Raw genomic sequence first — 23,384 nt, 5'->3', positions numbered from 1 at the left:
GGTTTTGGTCGGGTCGTTACAAGTGGTATCAGAGCGTTGGTTGTAGGGAACTAGGACGTGCATTAGTGTGTCTAACAGAGTCGTTAGGACGCATTAGTGAGTCTAGACTACAACCGGATAGTTAGCATTTGCATTCTGACATACATCTGCTATAGATAGCACTTACTTGACTACTTGTGCATTATACTTGAATCATTCGTAGGCAAACTTTTTAATGGTACCCAACCTTCATCATACGAACTCGTATTCCGCCACTTTTTGGTAACACACGTAAATTCATGATTCATACACGTATGGATGACGACGACTTCATTAGTCACACTAGTTCGGGAACTCTGTCTCCCGGATTGTTATTTGCCACCGTTTCAACTTACTCTCGGTTTCCCACTGGTGTTTCTTACTATCTACTTTTTGGTGTTACTACCATCACTACTCTAGGTGAGTACCGTCATCAACATTTATCACTACGGTTGCGTGCTACTCGTTATCATGACTCGTTACTCTTTTCATACCTGAATACCTTATTGTCTGACTCGAACCACATTGCCGTGAACAATCATTTATACACTTCCCTCGGGGAACGCTTCTTTATAGTTGCACTAATTCTTTCGATTCAATACGAGTCACGTTAGAGACGTTGTTACACTTTGTTTATTTTAAACTTCACGATTACACGAACTTGAATCCATAGAGTGATGTGGGAATGGAGGTATGAGTTAGCGTAATATAACGACACTCGATCAACGTGGTTATATTACGGTAAGACATACCAAAGTTCTAGTGACGCGTGATGGTGGTTAGACTCGATCAACCTAAACACCACCATGTGCCATGTACATGACTTCATCTTTTCAGGTTTGGACATCCGAAAACTCCGAGAATATTTATAACAACCATACCGGGGACACACCTTCAATTATTGTCAAATTATATTTATGCTTCCGAATGAATTACCGATTCCATTCGACTTCAACCGTATGTCACACGGGTATACTAGCTCGTCCTCGCACAGTCTTATTGACTAACTACAATTTACTCGTTATGCTCACATCGGGGCGGGAACTTCTTTTGCATCACCCTCGTACTTCCGGTTCAGGAGGTCCTTATTCTAAATTCTCAATGGAGAGCGACTCTTCACGTCATACAAGTATTCGCCGCGAGGGTGGATAGTCCTAACAATCGTTTTCAGAAACCGATGAGAACTTGCTCCGACAAACGTTTTTGGAAACAGATAAATCTTCCGCGACGCGAATTTTCTTGAGAAACTTGTCCTAGCTAACGTTTTCAATTCCTAGCAAACTTGTTCAATATGCCTTAGGGAAATGTACCCCGTTTCGGATCGAGATCCTCGTTTCATTTCTAGATTTTGGGGTACCTTACAAAAAGCCTCGGGACCGCATTTAGACATGAGTACCGCGTACCATCCACAACCCGACGGACCGAACAAACATACGATTTAAGTCATGAAAACCATAATACGAATTTGTATTACCAACTTCAAATTTTCTTGAGAAACGTCTTTGCCTTTAATCAAACTCTCTTACTACAAAATTTTCATTCGAGTATTGACGCCACGCCTTCGAAACCTTATATGACCGGAAACGTCATTCTCCTTTTGTCGAACCAAGTAAACGATGACCAATTCACCGGGGCCGAGCTTATTCATGAGCAACCGAGAAAATTTATTCATATTCAGGTAAAACCCTACGTGACTCGTAATCACCAAGAGCTACGCCGATGTTAGACGTAAACATTTCAAATTCCACGTGGGAAACCGCGTCACGTTAAGAGTCGCACCTTGGAAAGGTGCAATCCGTTTCGGGAAACGTAGGAAGCTAAATCCGCTATATTTCGATCCTTTAAATTCTTGGGGCGTTTTGGACCCGTTGCTAACCGTTCAGATTTTCCGACCCATTTTGAGTCTCCGTTTATCCTACATTCGATGTATCAACTTAAAGACGTGTTTTGCGAAACGAGAACTTGTTATCTCCTTTGATGAACTCACTATCGACGATAAACTTCATTCCTAGGAGGACCGGTTGAAACCATGAATCGTGAAACCAAACTTCAATCCAACGTAAAAATCCCGACCGTCGAAGTTCGTTGAAATGCCCAAGGACGTACCTTCACTTATCCGTAGAATTTACAACGCAAGATCTCGAGGAAGATTCAACAACTACTACTTCCAACTAAATTTCGGGACGAAATTTCTTTTGAGGTGTGGATAATGTAACATCCCGCATTTTTCCGTTAAAATTATTTTAACACTGTCTTTTTTTTTTAAAATAATATCTTTCGTTATTTATATTCGTAGATTCCGTTAACAAACGTTCATTATATTCCCGCTATTTAATTTTGACATCACCCGTTTACTCGAGCATTTTAAAAATATTCGATCGGTTAAATCCCGCACCCGCTTTGAAACTTGAGGGACTAAACTTGCCAAGAGGGCAAAGAGATGACTAGGTCAACTAGTCAACCTTCACCCTCCTCCATTCATCTCAACCTCCTCATTTCATTACTTCCATTTTTATTCTCTCAAAACCTCAAACACAAAATCATCATCTAAATTCGGTTTAGAGAGCTAGCAACAAAACAAATTACATATTTGGAATCCTCTCTTCATCCTCTACGATTTGATACCAACTTCATCTCTTTTGGGTAACAATTCTAAAACTCTAGATTTCTCTAAATTCGTGTTTTTGACTTGAAATTGTGTTAGTTAGTGTCTATGGCTCGTGTATAACATGAATATATGTTTTGTTTGCTCGATTCGTTGTTTTGAGTAACTAGTTTGAACATTTGAAATGGGTGTGCTAAATCTTTGATTTTGGATGAGTTAATGTTGTTAAATTGTTAAAGTTCATGTTTTAATTGTGTTACTAGTATCACTAGCTTCGTTTTGATGCGTAGGTTGATTAAGGAAACTTCAAAAACATGAATATTGATTTTTGCGGATTTTGGTTAGGGTTTGATAGACTTAAAACGAGCTTTTGATGTTTCGAATGCTATGAAATGTTATTAGTAAGTGTTTAGTTGTAATGTATGCGTCATTACCTTCAAAACGGCATATCGTATGTGTAAATTGGATTCCCGAATCATAAAATACGTTTTACGAACTTGAAACTTTGAAAATAAATCTTTCTTGATCAATTGACGAGTTTTCGGTTATTGTAAATGATGTTTTTGATTGATGATATGTGGTTAGTTGTATTCCTCGTCAAAATACCTTTTCGACGATATATGATAGGCATTATAAGTGTTTGCGGGTCAAGTGTTGTGTTAGAAAAGGTTTTGGTTCGTGCACACTTGGAAAAACTGACCAGAATTCTCTGCCCAGGTAGTGGCGCGGCGCGCGCCATCCCCGCGCGGCGCGCGGATTGGCCTGGCCAGATTCTGCCTTGTTTGGCGCATTTCACGCGAAATGTTTGACTAGCTACCGACCTCCGATTCACATGAAACTTGTTTTAATATACTTGTATATGAATATTTAGCATAGAAAAATAGTTCGGGACCCGACCCGAACGCGTTGACTTTTCGTTGACTTTGACCAAGTTTGACTTTTAGTCAAACTTAACCAAACTTTTATGCAATCGTTCTAACATGCTTTTATACTTGATTCTCGCATGAAACTTGGCAACGTGATTCACATGCTATATTTAATCGAGTCGTAACGAGCCATAGGACTAATTGAACACATTTCGCCCGACCTTGTGTCATAACCGGTTAATTGATACAACTTACTTGTTTAGGTCAAGGCTAAGCAACTTTCATGCACACGTTTACTTTGTGAAGTACTTTTATACTCGTGCACTCGAGGTGAGATCATAGTCCCACCTTTGCAAATACTTTTATACTTTTAAATCGTGGGCTGAGAAACATATACTTTATATACATTTATACGGTTTATACTTTCATACTTTGGATACAAATGCGAATACAAGAGCAAAGATACAGACGAGTTAGAACAAAAGTCCTCAATCCAATTATCATTAGTTCCACTTGCAGGGTGTAAGTGTAAGCGAGTGATTATGTTGTGTGGCCATACGGGTTTAACGAACCCTCATTCAGACGGTTCGCTACCGTTAGTGGATGAAATATAATTTCAACGTGCATAGTGTATGTTCTAACACTATATTCAAAATTCAGAGGGAAGATTCAGTTAAGTTTTGGTAATTGGGTGCTCGTGATACAGACAACATCTTTTGGAATGTATACGCTTGATATTCACTTTATACTAAATCTTATGGTTTACAAACACATCTTTAGAGATGTATACGCCTTGATACTAAACCTTGTGATTCAAAAACATACTTTTACAAATACATTTATGATCTCACCAACGTTTTTCGTTGACAGTTTTCTACATGTTTTCTCAGGTTCATACTTGGCTACTTGATACATGCTTCCGCACTCTTTGATTACTTGATTGGAGTCAACCATGCATGCATACGCTAGGGATAGCACTTTTGGATTCAAACTTTTGTTTACATACTTACGCTATTTATAGCAACTGTGTTTTTAAACTAATTATGTCGCAAGTTATTTCATTTATACTTTATGACTTTTGTAAACTTAGACTTGTTGTCGAACGGTTTTGTAAACTAAACTTGCAAGTCTTGTACCTTTCAAATGAATGCGACATAATTTTGGTCAAACGAGTCTCATATAGGGACTACGACCACGCAACGGGACCTAAGTTAACGGCGCCGTCAATAACGGTTTTGGTCGGGTCGTTACAGAAGTAAGTTCAGAGGTACCAATAGCTTTAACAAAAGCTTGATCCCCCTTGCCTACTTGCAAATCTAGTGTGTGTTTCTTCAGTCTATTACTTCTTCTCATTCCCTTCATATTGTTACAGGTGTGAAGGCCACAACCAATTAACAAAGATCTAAGAATCACTAGAAGAAGTATATAACAATATATGGAATATACCTGATTTTCTAGTCTCACCAGCGTTTCCTTTTCTCAGCTCAGATTGGAAGATATGACAACTTCCTTCTCCAATTGCCAACCTTTTCACAATGGAAACATTCGGCGTCTTTTGCTGGGCTTTCCTTCTTGGAAGGTGGAATATTTTTCCTAGCAAATGATTTATCATTTTCCTTCCACAAAGTATTCAGATTATTCTTTTTCACGCTTCAATCCTATTTCTTCCTAATCATCGAACAACATTCGATAAGCATTTTGCTGAGCAGCATCAACTGCCACAACAGGAAGAAAGGATATGGGTTCTAAAATTTATTCAACTTCCATTTATATTTGGGAACAGTTCTCAGATTGCGGTGTCAGTTTAGGAAGTTTGAACATTGAGTTTATCCTTCTCCAACAAAGAAGAAAGTGTTTTGGTTTGCGTTTTGATTGTTTGACATCTACAACAAATATATGATTCAATTTAGTATTTTTGATATTGAGCTTTAATAAATTAACTACCCAAGTTTTTATAATTTTTTAAAAACAATTAATTTACAAAAGTCTAAGATCCACATAGAGGTTCCATAGCCACATCTGTTGATCAGCTAGCAGTTATGGAGTCTATTGGTAGGTAGCGGGTATCAATTACATTACAAGTTCAACTCTTAGATCTTTATGAGACCTTGAGATATATGTAGTTCAACAAACCACTATTATCTACTGACATGTTTGTCTCATCTTTGCCTCGATCTCATGTCTCACCGTGAATACGATTAAGTCGTCCAATTTGGAAACAGTGGAAATTCAAACCAGTCTTACTAGATTAGAAATTCTACCTCGTGGTTATAATTCACGCTAGTCTTAATAGGTTAGAAAAATAACGAGGAGTGTTTGCAAGCTCATTGGATGGCATGACTTAAATTTGACGGGTATTTGAAAACGTTTGTGTCAACGAATAATGCATGCACACAAGATTCGCTACACTATTTGTTAAAAATTATTTTAACCAATTATATATGTCGATCGTGTTTATGTATCTAGTTTGTTATTTAATTTCTAGCATAAAAATAACAAATACACAAACGTGTATCGTTTTAAAACAGTTTTAAAAGATGTCGTCCATATATATTATTTGCGTTAAAAAAAAACATTTAACATTAAACTCGTTAGAATTTAACTTATTTTAAAATCATGAATTTTAATCTTTGAAACTCATTTAGAGTTTTATTTAATGTTTCCATTAAAAAAATATATGTAATTTAAGTCTCAAAATTATTTAACTTTAAACTCGTTAGAGTTTAACTTTTTAAAATCATCAATTTTAATATTTGAAACTCGTTACCGGTTTTATTTAATGTTTTCATCAAAAATATTTAGCATATATTATAATCAATAATTAAATATAAATGCGTAAAATAAAACACAATCATGCATCACACACACATAGCCTAGCCCAAAAATCCTATGCTTGATCACATGAGCCGACATGGGATCAAGAGGTCAAACTAAGGGTAATATCGTAGCTCCCACTTAATTCAAAAATCAAGTGAAAACTTGACAAACGCCATCGTTGTCAAATTGACATGTTTGCCATCTTCTAAGTCAAACTCCACGTTGCATCTTTATCTTTAATCTTTATCTTATTACATTTATTTAAAATTGAAAAATACAACTAATCTAGTACTTTTACAATTTGGAATAAACTTAAATACAATACTATGAAAATTAAAAAATAAATATAATACAACTTTGGCTTCAAAATGGACTTTCTAATAAATAATCAACATGACGTAATATTGCCGTAATCAACAATCACAACAATCACATATAATCAAACACATAGGTCGGGGCATTACGGGCTATGTATGAAATCACAATTTTAATAACTACATTATTAAAACCTATATATGGCTTGTCCATAGTTATAATGCATGTGTATAACCATGAAATATAACAATCAACAATTATAATAAATATTCAAGCCATAATAATTAAATCTACAATTTAAAATAGTGATATTCTTTCAATCATATTTGTGCGTTATAAGGTTAAGTCTAAATCAACCGTGTTGACTTTAAAAACCAAAAAGGTTTCAACTTTTACCAATTCACCACAAAGCTAAATCTAAAGAAAATCACGCGACAATTAAGATGGTGTAAAAGCGGCTCGGATACCACTGTTGGAAAATAGTGTGTACTTTTAAATCAGATTAACGCAGCGGATAGTTAAAATAATAATCAATTATTATTTTATAAACCATTTACAAAATTAAATATTAATATATTTAAATTTAATAAAACATGCACATGATTAACGATCTCAAAGATCCAGTTACACCATAATAATTGTCATGAATATTAAATCATAAAATGAGTTAACGATATACCTTTCTTGAAGAAACTGATGAACGGAGAGAAACCTACGATCAAAAGTATGACCGTCTCTTTGGATAGTCCACACTTTCTTGAAGAAACTGATGAACGGAGAGAAATCTACGATCAAAAGTATGACCGTCTCTTTGGATAGTCCACACTACACTTCAAACAACGTCAATGGATGCTAGTCCAAACCCAAGTAATAATTAATCAACCTTTGATTAATATTATGAACCCAAAATAATACTCCGTATGAAACATTGTTATTTCTTTTCTTACTTTCTCTCTTTCTATATGTGTCGACCAAAAATGGAATAATAATTATCCACACTTGCAAAAGAGAGGAATATATAGTACATTTTAGAAAATACCCGTGAACCTTTTTTTATTGAATTATAGTCACTATATTAATTCGTGAATCTTTTACTTTTTGAAAGAAACAAAAATAGGATATTGTATTCGATTGATGTAATATCATAAAGTCGTATTTCTCAAATACTTCAGGAGTATGTTATGTAACTTATAATTAATAATTTCTATCATGTCGCTTTCATGTGAATAGTAAATTAATTAATTTCATCTCATTTACTATTCATATGAATAGTAAATGAATTAATTTCGATTTACTATTTTGTTACTTGAGTAATATATATACATCATATATATATATATATATATATATATATATTTTATTTGACGCCTCGGTGTATATGTGTGTGACCCCGAAAGCTCAAATGAAGTTAGCCATATAGTTATATGTTGTATCTTGCACATTAATCCTACATCACCTCCAAGTCTACACCAACGGGGAACCACTCGACAATGTGAGATCAAAAATTCAACCATTAATGCCTTCTTATGTTCTAGAAATAGATTAGAACGTTTTTTATTTGTTGTAGTGGTTTGCATTCTTCGGTCATCTGTGTCAAAGAATAACTTGAATTCAATATTGAAAGTAACAGATTAACTATCCTAAAATTTCGTATAATTAAGAAGTCTATTTGTTCGGTCATCATCATCGGATAAAAGTGCAAAGTCAATGGTTTTAAGAGTAATTTAGAAAAAAAGAAATATATATCGTTAAATTGATAATACGGAGTATATATAATATAAAATGACATAGGTATTTCTTTTCTTGGAAAAAGAGTGAATTTATGATGATAATGACGGAATGATAGAGAATCAGTATGAAATTTTCAAGTTGCTTCACGTATTTGGTCACGGTTAACGCGCTTTATACATAAATACTTCGTAATTAAGTTCGTATATGTATATAGTTTGTACCGAAATACCAGTTTATGTAGCTAAAAATATTCAGTTTGAAACCTTTAATACATAGTCCGTACAAAAGTAAGAAGATTTGGAACTTGATTGCATAAAATATTTGTAAAGTTTAATGTACTTCCAAAAACTATAAAAGAGCTGGTAACGTAATTATTTATACAAAATGAATAATTATACCAAGTATTTACGTCTAGTAATTTGTGAATACCACAAAGAAATAGTAATACAGTACGAGTACAACTTTTTCTCTAAAGAAAAAAAATTAAAACCTATAATAATTTAACTGGTTAACGTTATGAACAAAGTCTTCGCATGGAATATTCTGCTTTTCCAACTGATTATTAGTTTATCAAGTCAATGGCAATATATACATATATGTTCCTGATAATATAACTCATTAACGTGCCAAAAATAAGATATTTTGGCTTGACCTTTAGTTTAATTACCGCCGTTGGTTTCACGAGTTGATAATAAGCCCGTATGTAAGTAAGCACCCATGTTGCCCATCAAGGTTAACTTATTGATTATATCATTGTTCTGCACATTAAATCCTGAAGTATGTGCAAGGTTTTTAGATGTAGATGTAGGGATTGTTCTTGATATGGAGTCATGGACCGGGAAGGCGATTTATAGTAGTATTATCATGGCAAGATCGGAATTTTATGCTCATAATGATGGTTACAAAACAAGGATCGTCATCCATGTAAGGGACTCTAAGGGTGATCAATTACAAGCTATGTCAAACGGTAATTAAGATTAATTATCTTGTTTAGTTAGCTCTATTTGTAGTATTCATGACTCCTTAATATGGGAAGTACGATGGGTCCTGTGTATCATGTCTTGGGGTGGGCACTGAAAAGGGTCGGAAATGGTTACACGATAACTCGGTTAGACCGCCACTTAATGATGGATTCATAATGTTACCTTCAAATCTCAATGTTTTTTCTTATATCATGTTTTGAATTTTCTAAAATTTTCTAGATTGAAGTATATGTTCATAATGCATGTTTCAAGTCAATCAACATTTGTTTAATTCAATCTAAAACTTGGTTTTGTTTTTACTTAATTGTGCAGTACTTGATCTCGTGAACACGGTTAAGGTGCATGCAGTTGTAGGTCCAGAAACTTACATCGGATCGGAAATTTTAGGCTCAATTGCAACCAAAGCCGAGGTACCTGTATTTACTTTTGCTGGTAGATCTTTGATGAAATATCCTTACTTGTTTCATATCAAAGAAGACGAATTATCTGTCGCCAAAAGCATTGTTGCCTTAATTAAATATTATACATGGACGGACGTTATCTTTTTGCGCGAGGAAACTGACGATGGCTTGCATATACTACAAAATTTGTTCGAATTGCTCCAAGAAAGTAACATACGAATTACTTACGTAAGTGTCATTTCTTCATCTGATCAAATAGTCGCGGAGTTGCATAAGATCATGAGCTTTCATACAAGTGTAATAATTGTAGATATGTCACCTTCATTAGCCTCTAAAGTTTTTGTAAATGCAAAGAAATTAGGAATGATGAGCAAAGACTATGCATGAACCCCAAGGGGTTGGCTTGGTGGTAGGATGCTTGGAAAGTTCCAAAGGGACCCAAGTTCAATCCTCACTTGCTACACTTTGGGGGGCTTGCCTTTCAAAAAAAAAAAAAAAAAAAAAAAAAAAAAAAAAAAAAAAAAAGACTATGCATGGATTTTAAGTCCCAAAACCATTGACATCTTACAATCAACAAATTTCGAAGTTACTGATTCTTTACAAGGATCACTTGGTATTAGATCTTATATTCCAACATCAAGCAAACTTCATCACTTAAGAAACAAATGGAATAAGAAGTTTTCAAGAAAAATGCCTGCGTTTTATGTATGGGCGTTTGACACGATTTGGGCACTTGCAGAGTCTATTGAAAGGGTCGGGGTCCCACTAAATGGTTCGATACTTTTAAACGATATTGTGAAGATGAAATTTGAAGGTGTGAGTGGTGAGTTTCTACTTAGTGAAAGATATATGATTTCCAAGGAATTTGAGATTGTAAATGCGGTTGACCATGGCGAAAAGAGAGTAGGATATTGGACATTGTCGAATGGAATTAGAAAATCACGCATTTCATCAAACAACGTTAGTTTAAAGGCTTCTGTTGGTATTGAAGATGTTATATGGCCCGGAGAGTCTGCAAATACTCCAAAAGGTTGGATCTTGCGAATGAGAGATGGTAAAAAGTTAAGAATTGGTGTCCGAACGGGACTAAGGTTTAAGTCATTTGTACATGCGATTTATGATAATCAGACGAATGTCACAACTGCCGAAGGGTTCTCTGTTGATGTTTTCAATACTTGCATTCAAGCAATTTTACCATATGAAGCGCCTTACGAGTTAGTTGCGTTTGCAAATGGAAGTTATGACACACTTATACAAAAAGTCTATAATAAGGTATGAAATAGTGACACACATTTAAATTCAGATTAACATTGCATGATTGTTCAAATCATATGGATAAATATGAATGTTTGCGCGTATGTTTATCAGGAAATTGATGGGGTGCTTGGTGATTCAACAATTCTAGCCAACAGATCGGAATATGTTGATTTCACAGCGACTTACACTGACCTTGGTTTGGGAACACTAACGAAAATCAAGAAAAAGGATATATGGATCTTCTTGAAGCCACTGGATCTAAATCTATGGCTCACTTTTGGTGCTGTTCTTATCCTAACTTGCTTAAGCATTTCGGCTATTGAAGTGATGAATCAAGAATCTAAAAGCTCATCGTCTCAAGTATTTGGAAGGGTCTTCTGGCTCATCCTGCTCACAGTATTTTCCGCTCAAAGTTGTCTTTCTCTCTCTTTTAAGATTCAACTACTACTCCGTATAAGTTTTTTTAACTAAAAAACGTTATAACATTTGGAACATATCTAGAGATCAACAAGTACAAACGATTAATTGTGGGGTCCTTTGACCCCACTACTTTGGAATTTTTTGTCAAGTTGTATAGAACACCACTTAATTCAACTATAAGACCCCATATATTCTTAAAAATTATGGTTTTCCAATAAAGTACCTTTCAAATATAATTAGTTTTGAAATTATATTTGAGATGCCATTGAGTTTTCAATTCATACTGGATTCGCCACTGACTATAAGTGATCCCGCCTCCTACGAATACAATTAAAGAGCTAACTTTGTTGCGTTTAATATTGTAGAAGAGAAGTTGGCAAGCAACATATCAAGATTTGTGATGTTTGTTTGGTTAATTGTTGTGCTTATCCTGATCACAAGTTACACGGCAACATTGGCCTCACTATTGACGGTTGAACAGTTTGAACTAGCTTCGAAAGGGGCAATTGTGGGGATCCATGGTGGCTCTTTTTTTGGAGGAGTAACAGTCACCAATATGAATTTTACAGATTCTAAACAAAGATTATTTTTTTCATATGAAGATTATGCTGATGCGTTAACAAAAGGTGGAAAGCATGGTGGTGCAGATGCCATTGTTGATGAAGTTCCATATATCAGAATGTTTCTTGGCAGGTATTCAAGTGGTTATGCCATGGTCTCTTCTGAACCAATAACATCTGGATTTGGTTTTGTAAGTACAATTTTCATCTTAAATTAATTATCACTTGCACGGTATACATAATATTCTCAATCTTTTCGTAGATAGTTGTCATGTAGAGGTGGTGAAATTGGCGGGTTGGGTCAGATTAGGTAACGTGTCAAAATGGGTTTGGGTCATAATGGGTTCATGTTAAAACGGGTTCAGGTCTTAAAGGTGGTGAAATGAGTGGGTTGGGTCAGATTGGGTAACATGTCAAAATGGGTTCATGTTAAAACGGGTTCAGGTCATAAATGTGGTGAAATGAGTGGGTTGGGTCAGATTGGTTAACATGTGAAAATGGGTTTGGATCATAATGGGTACATGTTAAAACAGGTTCGGGTCAAAACAGGTAGTTTGTTAAAAGAACTTTTATTAAAAATCATGTGTTACAGAACATGTGATCAAAATCAATGAAATTTTTTTTTGTTGTGGCCAAAATTCATAACACATACTATTCACCTTATATTTTCACCTAGCTACTACCAGTGACAGAAAAACACATACTAAAGTGTGTATCACAATATATAATTTTTATCTTTATGATTCAGATATTTGAAAAAGGTTCACCATTGGTAACATTGATGTCAAGGGAAATCGCAAAAATTAGAGAAGACGGGACTCTAGCAATTTTGGAGAAGAAGTGGGTTGACAGCCAGTATGATGTATTACCGCAAGATTCTTCCCCGGAGCCACAAATCTTGAGTCTTGATAGGTTTGGTGGTTTGTTTGTTATTAGTGCGGTATCTTCAGGTTTAGGTCTTATGATCGCGATAATTAGCTTAATTCGTGCTAAGATGGAGATCCATAGTATTATAACACATGTAGTAGGACAAAATTTAATGGCTACTATTCGGTATCTATTGCATAGAAATGTGATTCATCGAACAAAATAAGCATCACAGGTGACTTTTTTGTATATAATTTCTCAGTGTCACAAGTTGTAGTATTTATTTGTTTTTTGAAGATAGTGATTTGTTGTACTTTTGATATTATTGCAATTATGATGAAATTGTTGTTTATCATCAAAAACTTATTTTAACAATCTACTTCTTCACAATCAGTTACACAAGAACTTAATCAAACTATTTTTTGATTATTTTATGTGATTAAGTACTTTGGAAGCAATTAAGAGAACCCAAAAAGTCAAATACGATGAGATAATCATCATTAATACTGTATTAAGAATTCTATATAGGTGGTCACTCAATCATGTTATTTTTATATGTTACACGTATTTGAGGACTATTTCGTACATCTATGTTTCTACATAGGTTAAGTAGATTCATTTCGAGTGTTGAATGCGTAAAATAATAAAGTTTAGCTCAATTCAACTTCAAAAGTTAACAAAGGGTAAGAACAATTTAAGGCGATGAAGAACCCAAGCTATTATAAACATCATAATATTTAGTCTCATAGTTGCGCCGATGTAGGATGAGACAACTCAACATCATGTAACATGTTATGAACTTGGATTGTAAGTAACCTTCGTGCCTGAAACGGAACCGACTCCGGATTGATCTTTGAATCGTGTGAACACTTTTCTAATCGAATATTTCGACCCAATTAGCCACGGGTTGCACGAAGTTTCGATTGGGATAAGACAAAGACTAGATTGTTGTCTAGGCTAAAAGAAAACAATCAAAACAATTGCAGAGATTTATCTTCCAATTGTTTAAGTTGAAAGTGTGTGTAAAAAGTCAAAATTCTGGAACCTTTTTCAAATACACAAAGAGTGTATTTATAATGGGTCAAAAGGTTTCTTGAAAAGTCACAACCTTTGATTCATACCCATTAGTGACTTGGAAGTTAATATTCATGTATTTAGACTTAAAATGGTCTAAAAACATGTAAAAACGCAGTTTAAATGCCCTGGAACAAACCCAAAACGTTTGGGGTTCAATGTGCCTTTTGGGTTGAAAAGACACCTTTTCAGCGAGTCCGGTGTTAAGCCGCGACGCGGGCCCAGGATCTGCGCCGCGGGCTAACAAAGAACCACACTTGAAAATATGCAAAAAACCTCGACCTTGAAAACGGGCCTTAAGCCGCGCTGCGGGTGACGAGGCCGCGCCGCGGCCTAATGAAACCATCAGCCATTTTGTCTTTGGCAAACTCTCGACCCCCAAAACACTCTTTGAGCCGTGCCGCGGCTTAACCCTGTCCAGCAACTCAAATTCCGTGCTTATAGTTTTTCGAGCGTATGGCCTTTTCAAGTTACGATTCGCATTCCTTAAGTTCCAAATGTCATTTCCAAGTCCAAAATGATACATCAAACCATCTCACGTTTTACGAACGTGTACTCCACACTCTCTGAATTCGTGTAACGTATCAATGGTTCGAAAACACTTTCAACATAGTAATCCAATCCCTAAAATGAATGTTGGATCATGCTAAAATCACCAACAAATCCCCCCCATTTTAGTATGATCCTTGATTACTAAAATACCAACAATCAGAAACTAATGCATAAGTGTAAATGTGTGACGACCCCGTCAAAACACTTAACGGATCCGTCAGTTGGTCCCATAGCTTGATCGGACTTAAATGAATTAAATAAACAAAGTTGCATTCTTTTATTTCAAAATGTTGCCCAAAAAGGAAACAAACCCAATTAAGTAGTTTAAATCAACCAACCATAGTAATGAACCAAAAGTTGACACAAAACATTGCCAACAAACCCACAATTTAAATTATCCAAAATAGAATGCGAACTTAAGTTTCATAAATAGTTTCATAAAATCTGCCCAAATGCATGCAGACTCTTCTAACGACAGCGGAAGCATCAAATAACTCAAGTACCTGTGAAAACATGCAAGTAAACTGTCAACACAAGGTTGAGTGAATTATAGGTTTAAATAAATATGTAAACTTTAGACCACAAGATTTAAAAATGTTAGAAAACATTAAACATTATTCCATTATCAATGAGCCACCTGGTAAACACTTAACCCTTTATTTACCCTTGCCAAACACAATAAAAATATACACTTGGACAGTGTATCTACAACAAATTACGAAGTACTAAACATTCCGATTATAAATTGCTAGCGCGACTAGCTCGAAATGGGGTTGTCAAACCCGATAGATCTATCCATAGGATTCGCGTTCACCGGTAGAAACCAATGATTACAGTTACCAGACTAGGGAATATTTTTGTCCAACTCACAATGAATAATTAAATTTAACTGTTACTTGTGTCTAACCGTAAATAAAAATCTGCATGTAATCACATCCCAAAAATATACTTTGAAAAGTATGTAAAAACGGGACTATAACTCACCTTAATAGCAACTGAAGAAATCTCACAATCAAGCGAACAGCAAGTAAAGTAAAGTGATCAAGAAAGATCACAACGCCGACCTATAAATAAAGCAGGTCGAAATAAATAACTAACTTAGGTCAAGTCTTAGTATGATAGCTATTGTACATGTTGCAAGTAGACATAGAACATTACTCAGCAAGCATCGGTTTGATTGGAACAGCATAAGGACACACACTTTCTATATTTAGAAAGTTTCTATTTTTAGCAGGTTTCCATTTTTGGAAAGTTTTCTATTTTAGGAAAGTTTCTATTTTTGGAAAGTTTCTAAATTTAGAATGTTCTATTTTTAGAAAGTTTTGAAGTTAGGAAAGTTTCCTTATTTAGAAAGTTAACAGAAGTCAACTGAAAGTCAAAGTCAACCGAAAGTCAACTCAAAAGTCAACCTTGGTCAAACATAGTCAACATTAATTTTAAAAGTGTAAGTTATAATAATAACATAGGTTATAATGTTATTTAAAGTCAAAAGTGTATAATAATGTCTTAACATAAGTTTAATTAAATAAAATGAATTATTAAAGTTAATATAAGTTGAAATGTTATAATTAGTATAACATAAGTATTTAATTAATTAATTAAATATTAATCATAATATAAATATTATTAATTTATAATAAATTTTAAATCATATCATAAGTATTATTAATTAATAATGAATTATTAATCATATCATAAGTTTCTAATTAAAATTATTAAATCATAAGTATTTAATAATTAAATCATAATTAAATAATAATTAAGTCTTATAATAATTAAATAATTATTTAATATTTATTATAAGTCTTTTAATAATTTCTCAAAAACAAATTTAATACTTATCATAAGTATTTTCCTTTAATAATAAAAGTATTATTAATCATAAGTTTAATTAAAATGTTAATTAAATCATAATTAATAATTAAATGATATAATAAATATTTATATCATAAGTTTTAAATAATAATAATTACTTCTTTTATCATAAGTAATTAATTAATAATGAAATCCATTAATTTTAACATAAGTTTAATCATTAACCATAAGTTTTAAGTTTAAAAGTTCATCGGGTCGTATCTTGAGCCCCGGGTGTCGGTTTCGGGCAAGCCACATATGCAACTTCACCTACTCAAACCACTCGATACAATTATGAACTCAAGAACACTCCAAGAACAGTCCCTAGGTCGTGGATATCAGCCATGACAACATTTGGGAAATCAATTTACTCAAAACAGTAATTCGGGCACAACGGGTGAACCGTGGCTCGGATTTAGGTGACCCGAACATGAAAATTCGTCTCACCATCAGTCCTAACCAAATGACACACCCTAAAGACACCAAGGATGGTCACAAAGTCGGACCCAACCTTGTTCATGCCAAGAACACCTTTCAATCTTTAACAAAAATCAAATTAAGCATATCTAGGGCTCCGGGAATCGAAACGACATGAATCCGGAGTCTAAAATTAATGTCTTGATGAGAGGAACTCATTTATGTACTTTATTTTAACATTCATATCAGTTACAAAGTCAGAAAACACGAATCAAACTGCTGTCCAAAATTTACAAACCGAAAACATATGCAAACGAGTAATTCTACGCATCCAAACAACATTACAACAACTAATATACATCATACTAATAATATAAACTCAAAATACAGAAATATAAATAAATATGAAAAGTTCTAGGGTTAGGGTTTATACCCAAATCGAGAATCAAAGAATATGGATGTGTAGAGGAGATTGCAAGGAACGCGTTTATGATCTTCAATTCTTGATTCAAGCTTTTAAAAAAAAGATGATGATGATTATGGTGGAGGTGGGCGACGGCTAGGGCAAGGGGAGGAGGAGAGAAAAGTTGAAGTTTAGGTTTTTGATGAAAATAGAATGAAATTGCAAAATGGGAAAACAAGGAGCCAATACTCCCTCCCCTTGGGAGTATTCGGCCGAATTGGGTAGGGGGTGGGCCCCTTAGTGGGCCAACTTGTCCAACATTGAAAAACGTGCAATTCCTGATGGCCCGAAAGCCCGAACGAATCCCGAAATGCGAAAACACACTTACGCGATTAAAAATCCGGAAAGATAACAAACGCGCGACGAAAAATAAATATAAATACACCTAATAATAATATGATCATAAAATATCATATTTAAAATATTTAGGATTTAAAAATCCCGAAAGCTCGACCGTTGGTTTAAAAACCGAAAAGATTCGCCGGATGGAAATCCGCGAGACGTAGAAACGTATAAATTAAAATATGAATACATATATTCACATAACATATAATATTTAATATATATATATATATATATATATATATATATATATATATATATATATATATATATATATATATATATATATATATATATATTACAAAAATAATAATATAGGTCATAGAAATGACGTGGCACACTAACAGTTAACGGTCGTTAAATAATTAACGGAAAAAGCTAACGGAAAAAGTAGGGTCGTGACAGTACCTCCCCGTTACGGAAATTTCGTCCCGAAATTTAAGCAGGCGCAGGGGTTGACTCGGCATCTGAGAACAAATGCGGGTACTTCTGCTTCATTTGGTCTTCACGCTCCCAAGTGAACTCGGGACCGCGTCTAGCGTTCCATCGGACCCGAACAATAGGAATTCTGCTCTGTTTAAGAGTCTTAACCTCTCGGTCCATGATCTCAACTGGCTCCTCAATAAAATGCAATTGCTTGTCAACTTTAAGTTCCTCCAAAGGAATAGTCTGATCAAATTCAGCCAAACACTTCTTTAAGTTCGAAATATGGAAAACATCGTGAACAGCACTGAGTTCTTGTGGCAACTTCAAATGATAAGCCACCGGTCCAACTCTTTCAATGATCTCAAACGGTCCCACGAAACGAGGACTTAACTTCCCTCTTTTACCAAAACGAATAACACCCTTCCAAGGCGAAACTTTTAACATAACACGATCACCAACTTGAAATTCAACATCTTTCCTTCCTTTGTCGGCATAACTCTTTTGCCGACTTCTAGCAGTTTTCAATCTTTCCTTAATTCGTACAATCTTCTCGGTAGTCTCATGAATAATTTCTGGACCCGTGAGTTGAGCATCCCCAACCTCATTCCAACAAATAGGAGATCTACATTTCCTACCGTACAAAGCTTCAAACGGTGCGGCTTTAATACTTGCATGGTAGCTGTTGTTATAAGAAAACTCAGCTAACGGCAAATACTTATCCCACCCATTTCCAAAATCAATCACACAAGCTCGCAACATATCTTCTAATGTCTGAATGGTCCTCTCACTTTGACCATCCGTTTGAGGATGATAAGCGGTGCTCATATCCAATCTAGTGCCCAAGGCTTCTTGCAACGATTGCCAAAATCTCGATACAAATCGACTATCTCTGTCGGAAATTATAGAAACGGGAACACCATGCCTCGAAACAATCTCTTTCAAATACAAACGGGTGAGTTTCTCCATGGAATCGATTTCCCTAATCGGCAAAAAGTGAGCCGATGTAGTGACCCGTCCAAATCCATCTGGACGAACACTTCATTCATTGATTTCATCGCGAGGTTTTGACCTCTATGTGATACGTTTTGTAACATTGCATTCGTTTGAAAAGGTATTTCATAAATGAATGTATAAATTCCAGGTTTTTAACATCTGATAATTCCTACGTATAGACAATCACCATTTAAATGGTTTACAATAATACATCTGTTGACAATACAGTCAAAATAAGGTACATGGTAATGGTTTGGTGAATGCAAGTTTCTTGTATATAGCATGTATGACTCCCAGCACATAACTTGTATCACGTATAAGCAAACAGCGGAAGACTTCTAGAAACCTGAGAATAAACATGCTAACAAGTGTCAACACAAAGGTTGGTGAGTTCATAGTTTTAATATTACACATAATCCGTATATCAATGTGGATTACAAAAGTTCAGTTGTTTTATCCAAAACGTTTATCAGGTTTGTGAGTTAATGTTTCACATCATCTGTATATAAAAGTAAACCATAATGTTCCAGTTGTTTCATCCGAAACGTTTATTAATAGGTTTTACATAAAAGGTGGATCACAAGATTTCAGTTGTTTCATCCGAAACGTTTATCAAAATATTCTACGAAATTGAGCACCCTGGTAACTAAACTTAACGTATATATAATTTGTACCCTTTGTATAATCATCTTAATAATACACGTAAACCAACGTGTACGCTTCTCAAATAGCATACGTCCGTTAAAAGGCTAGCGCTCTAGCTCGGACGGGGATATCAAGCCCTATGGATCCATATACTACTACTCGCGCCCACCAGTTCTTATAACTGGCAGTTAACAGTTACCAAAGCTAAGGGATTTTCGGTTCAAACTCAGTGTAGAATTTAGTATGTACTTGTATCCATTGCGTTTAAAATAAAGTGCATGTATTCTCAGCCCAAAAATATATATTGCAAAAGCAATTAAAAAGGGATCAATGAAACTCACACATATAAATATTGTATATCGGTTAATAAAACATTTGCATGTATTCTCAGCCCAAAAATGTAGAGAGTAAAAGGGATCTTATGAAACTCACGCATATAAATATTGTAAATCAGTTTATAAAGCATTTGCATGTATTCTCAGCCTAAAAATGTAGAGAGTAAAAGGGATCTTATGAAACTCACGCATATAAATATTGTAAATCAGTTTATAAAGCATTTGCATGTATTCTCAGCCCAAAAATGTAGAGAGTAAAAGGGATCATATGAAACTCACTGTTTAATATTGATATAAAATATTGTAGGAAAGCACGTAGACGCATCGGAGATGATAAACACGAGGTTTGATTCACAAAAATACCCCCGAACATTACCCATAATTTCCTTAGCAATAACCCATAATTTCCTTAGCTCTAGCTCGCTTGAAAACCATTTTGAAAGTGACAATCTCATAACCTTGTCGTAGTATTTTATGTATAATACTAATAATAATAATAAGATTAATAATAATAATATTAATCTTAATAATAATAATAATAATAATAAGATTAATAATAATAATATTAATCTTAATAATAATAATAATAATAATAATAATAATAATAATAATAATAATAATAATAATAATAATAATAATAATAATAATAATAATAATAATAATAATAAATATTATACGGAGTAATATATGTGTTTTACAAAACAGATTTCGATCAAATTTATAGATGTGGTCAGGCCAGGTCTGCCATGCGATCGCATGGCTCCCAAGGCCTTTTCCCATGCGATCGCATGGGGATGTTTTACAGCTCACATTTGTTTAACTTCTTGTTTGTCGACATAATTTTATATTAATATAATATATATAATTTAAATAATTAATTATATATTATATTAAATTCACGTGCATAGTTGACTTGTAATTTTTGTTCCGATAAGTCGTACGTCATCACTCGACTTATGTCCCGGTTCCGGTTTTTCAAATGTCCTTTCGTACGCTGAGAAAACTTGCATTTTACATTTCGTGACTCGTACCTCTGTTAAAATATAGCCTTAAATTATCCATAAACTATGTCACTCAAAGTGTATCTTATACGTTTGAGTGTTTTGGTCATTTACTTCTATAAATCATCGTCTCACTATTTGTTAAAATACATTTTAAAATAGTGTTACTGTAGCAAAGTTACTGTAGAAAAGTCATTTTTTACTGTAGCAAAGTAAATTTTACTGTAGCAAATAGTGATTTTCGAAAACACTGTAGCATTTTGGGTACTGTAGCAATTTGAAAATACTTTAGCAAATTAGTGTTTTACTGGTTCATCTTAAACGTTTTAGTTAACTTATCTAAATATCAATTGAATCAATAATCGAATGTTATTATCGTTTACTAAATAACTTGAGATCATATATATTCAAATAGATATATAAAGCAATAAGTTTAATGTACGGTATCATTTTCATAACACTTTGTTACGTTTTCAAGTTATAGCATATGTATCTATTTACATATAATTGTTCGCGAATCGTTGAGAACAACCGAAGGGTATTTGAATAGTTCAAAATTTTGAGATTCAACTTCATAGGCTTTGCTTATCGTGTCGAAATCATTAATCATTTAAGATTAAGTTTAAATTTAGTCAGAATTTTTCGGGTCATCACAGCCGACTTAGTGAGTCGATCTACAATCACCCAAATCGCATCGTAGCCACCCGAAACTCTTGGTAACTTAGTGATAAAATCCATAGTGATACCTTCCCACTTCCACTCGGGAATTTCTGGTTGTACCAACAATCCGGACGGTTTTTGATGTTCAGCTTTGACCTTAGAACAGGTCAAACACTTAGACACATACTTAGCCACATCACCCTTCAAATTATGCCACCAATACAACTCCTTAAGATCCTGATACATCTTTCCTGAACCAGGATGAATAGAGTATCTAGACTTATGAGCTTCATCTAGAATTAACTGTCGAAGACCTCCAAATTTCGGAACCCAAAGACGTCCCGCAAAGTACCTAGTACCATCAGCTCGAACTTCAAACTTCTTAGCTACCTTGGCTACATTCTCTTTCACGAAATTCTCCTCCTTTAAGGCTTCTTGTTGTGCCTCAAGAATCTGCCTAACGAGGTTTGATCTAACTGTCATATTCAAAGCTCTAACCCTTCGAGGTTCAGCCCTTTCTTTACGACTCAAAGCATCAGCCACAACATTGGCCTTACCCGGATGATACAAAAGTTCACAATCGTAATCATGCAACGTCTCAATCCATCTTCGTTGTCTCATGTTCAATTGTTTCTGATCGAGGATATGTTGAAGACTTTTGTGATCTGTGTACACAGTACTCTTGACCCCATACAAATAATGTCTCCAAATCTTAAGTGCAAAAACAACGGCCCCCAACTCTAAATCATGAGTTGTATAGTTCTGCTCGTGAATCTTCAACTGACGTGATGCGTACGCAATAACTTTCTTTCGTTGCATCAAAACACAACCAAAGCCTTGACGCGAAGCATCACAATAAACAACAAAATCATCATTACCCTCAGGTAGTGACAATATCGGAGCGGTAGTCAACTTCTTCTTCAAAATCTGAAAAGCAGTCTCTTGTTCATCCTTCCACTCGTACTTCTTCTCTTTATGCGTTAAAGCAGTCAGAGGTTTCGCGATACGAGAGAAATCTTGTATGAACCTTCTATAGTAACCTGCTAATCCTAGGAACTGACGAATCTGAGTAGGAGTTTTCGGGGTTTCCCACTTTTCAATCGCCTCAATTTTAGCAGGATCAACTTGTATTCCCTGTTTACTAACAATATGACCAAGGAACTGAACTTCTCTTAACCAAAAAGCACACTTAGAGAACTTAGCGTACAACTCTTCTTTCTTCAACAAATCAAGCACTAACCTCAAATGTTCTTCGTGCTCTTCATCATTCTTAGAATAGATAAGGATGTCGTCGATGAAAACAATAACGAACTTGTCCAGATAGGGTCTACACACACGGTTCATGAGGTCCATGAACACAGCAGGTGCATTTGTCAATCCGAACGGCATAACAAGAAATTCAAAGTGACCGTAACGGGTGCGAAAAGCAGTTTTTGAAACATCAGATTCTTTAACACGCAACTGATGATAGCCAGAACGAAGATCAATTTTTGAATAAACAGAAGAACCCTGAAGCTGATCGAACAGATCATCAATTCTCGGAAGAGGATAACGATTTTTAACAGTGAGCTTATTCAGTTCACGATAATCAATGCATAAACGAAAAGAACCATCCTTCTTCTTAACAAACTGAACAGGAGCTCCCCAAGGGGACGAACTAGGACGAATAAAACCTTTGTCTAACAACTCACGGAGTTGACTTGACAATTCTTGAAGTTCAGAAGGCGCAAGACGATAAGGAGCACGTGCTACAGGAGCAGCGCCGGGAACAAGATCAATCTG

The 23,384-nt window shown here is 34.7% G+C and overlaps 1 pseudogene; it reads left to right on the top strand.

Annotated features, from left to right (window-relative positions):
• Nucleotides 1-8,994: 8,994 nt before the first annotated feature.
• LOC139883049 (glutamate receptor 1.2-like) lies at nt 8,995-13,138 on the top strand (annotated as a pseudogene).
• The last annotated feature ends 10,246 nt before the right edge of the window (nt 13,139-23,384 follow it).

The sequence above is a fragment of the Rutidosis leptorrhynchoides genome, chromosome 1 (assembly GCF_046630445.1).
Source record: "Rutidosis leptorrhynchoides isolate AG116_Rl617_1_P2 chromosome 1, CSIRO_AGI_Rlap_v1, whole genome shotgun sequence".
Lineage (NCBI taxonomy): Eukaryota > Viridiplantae > Streptophyta > Magnoliopsida > Asterales > Asteraceae > Rutidosis > Rutidosis leptorrhynchoides.
This window is presented reverse-complemented; position numbering and strand designations above follow the sequence as displayed.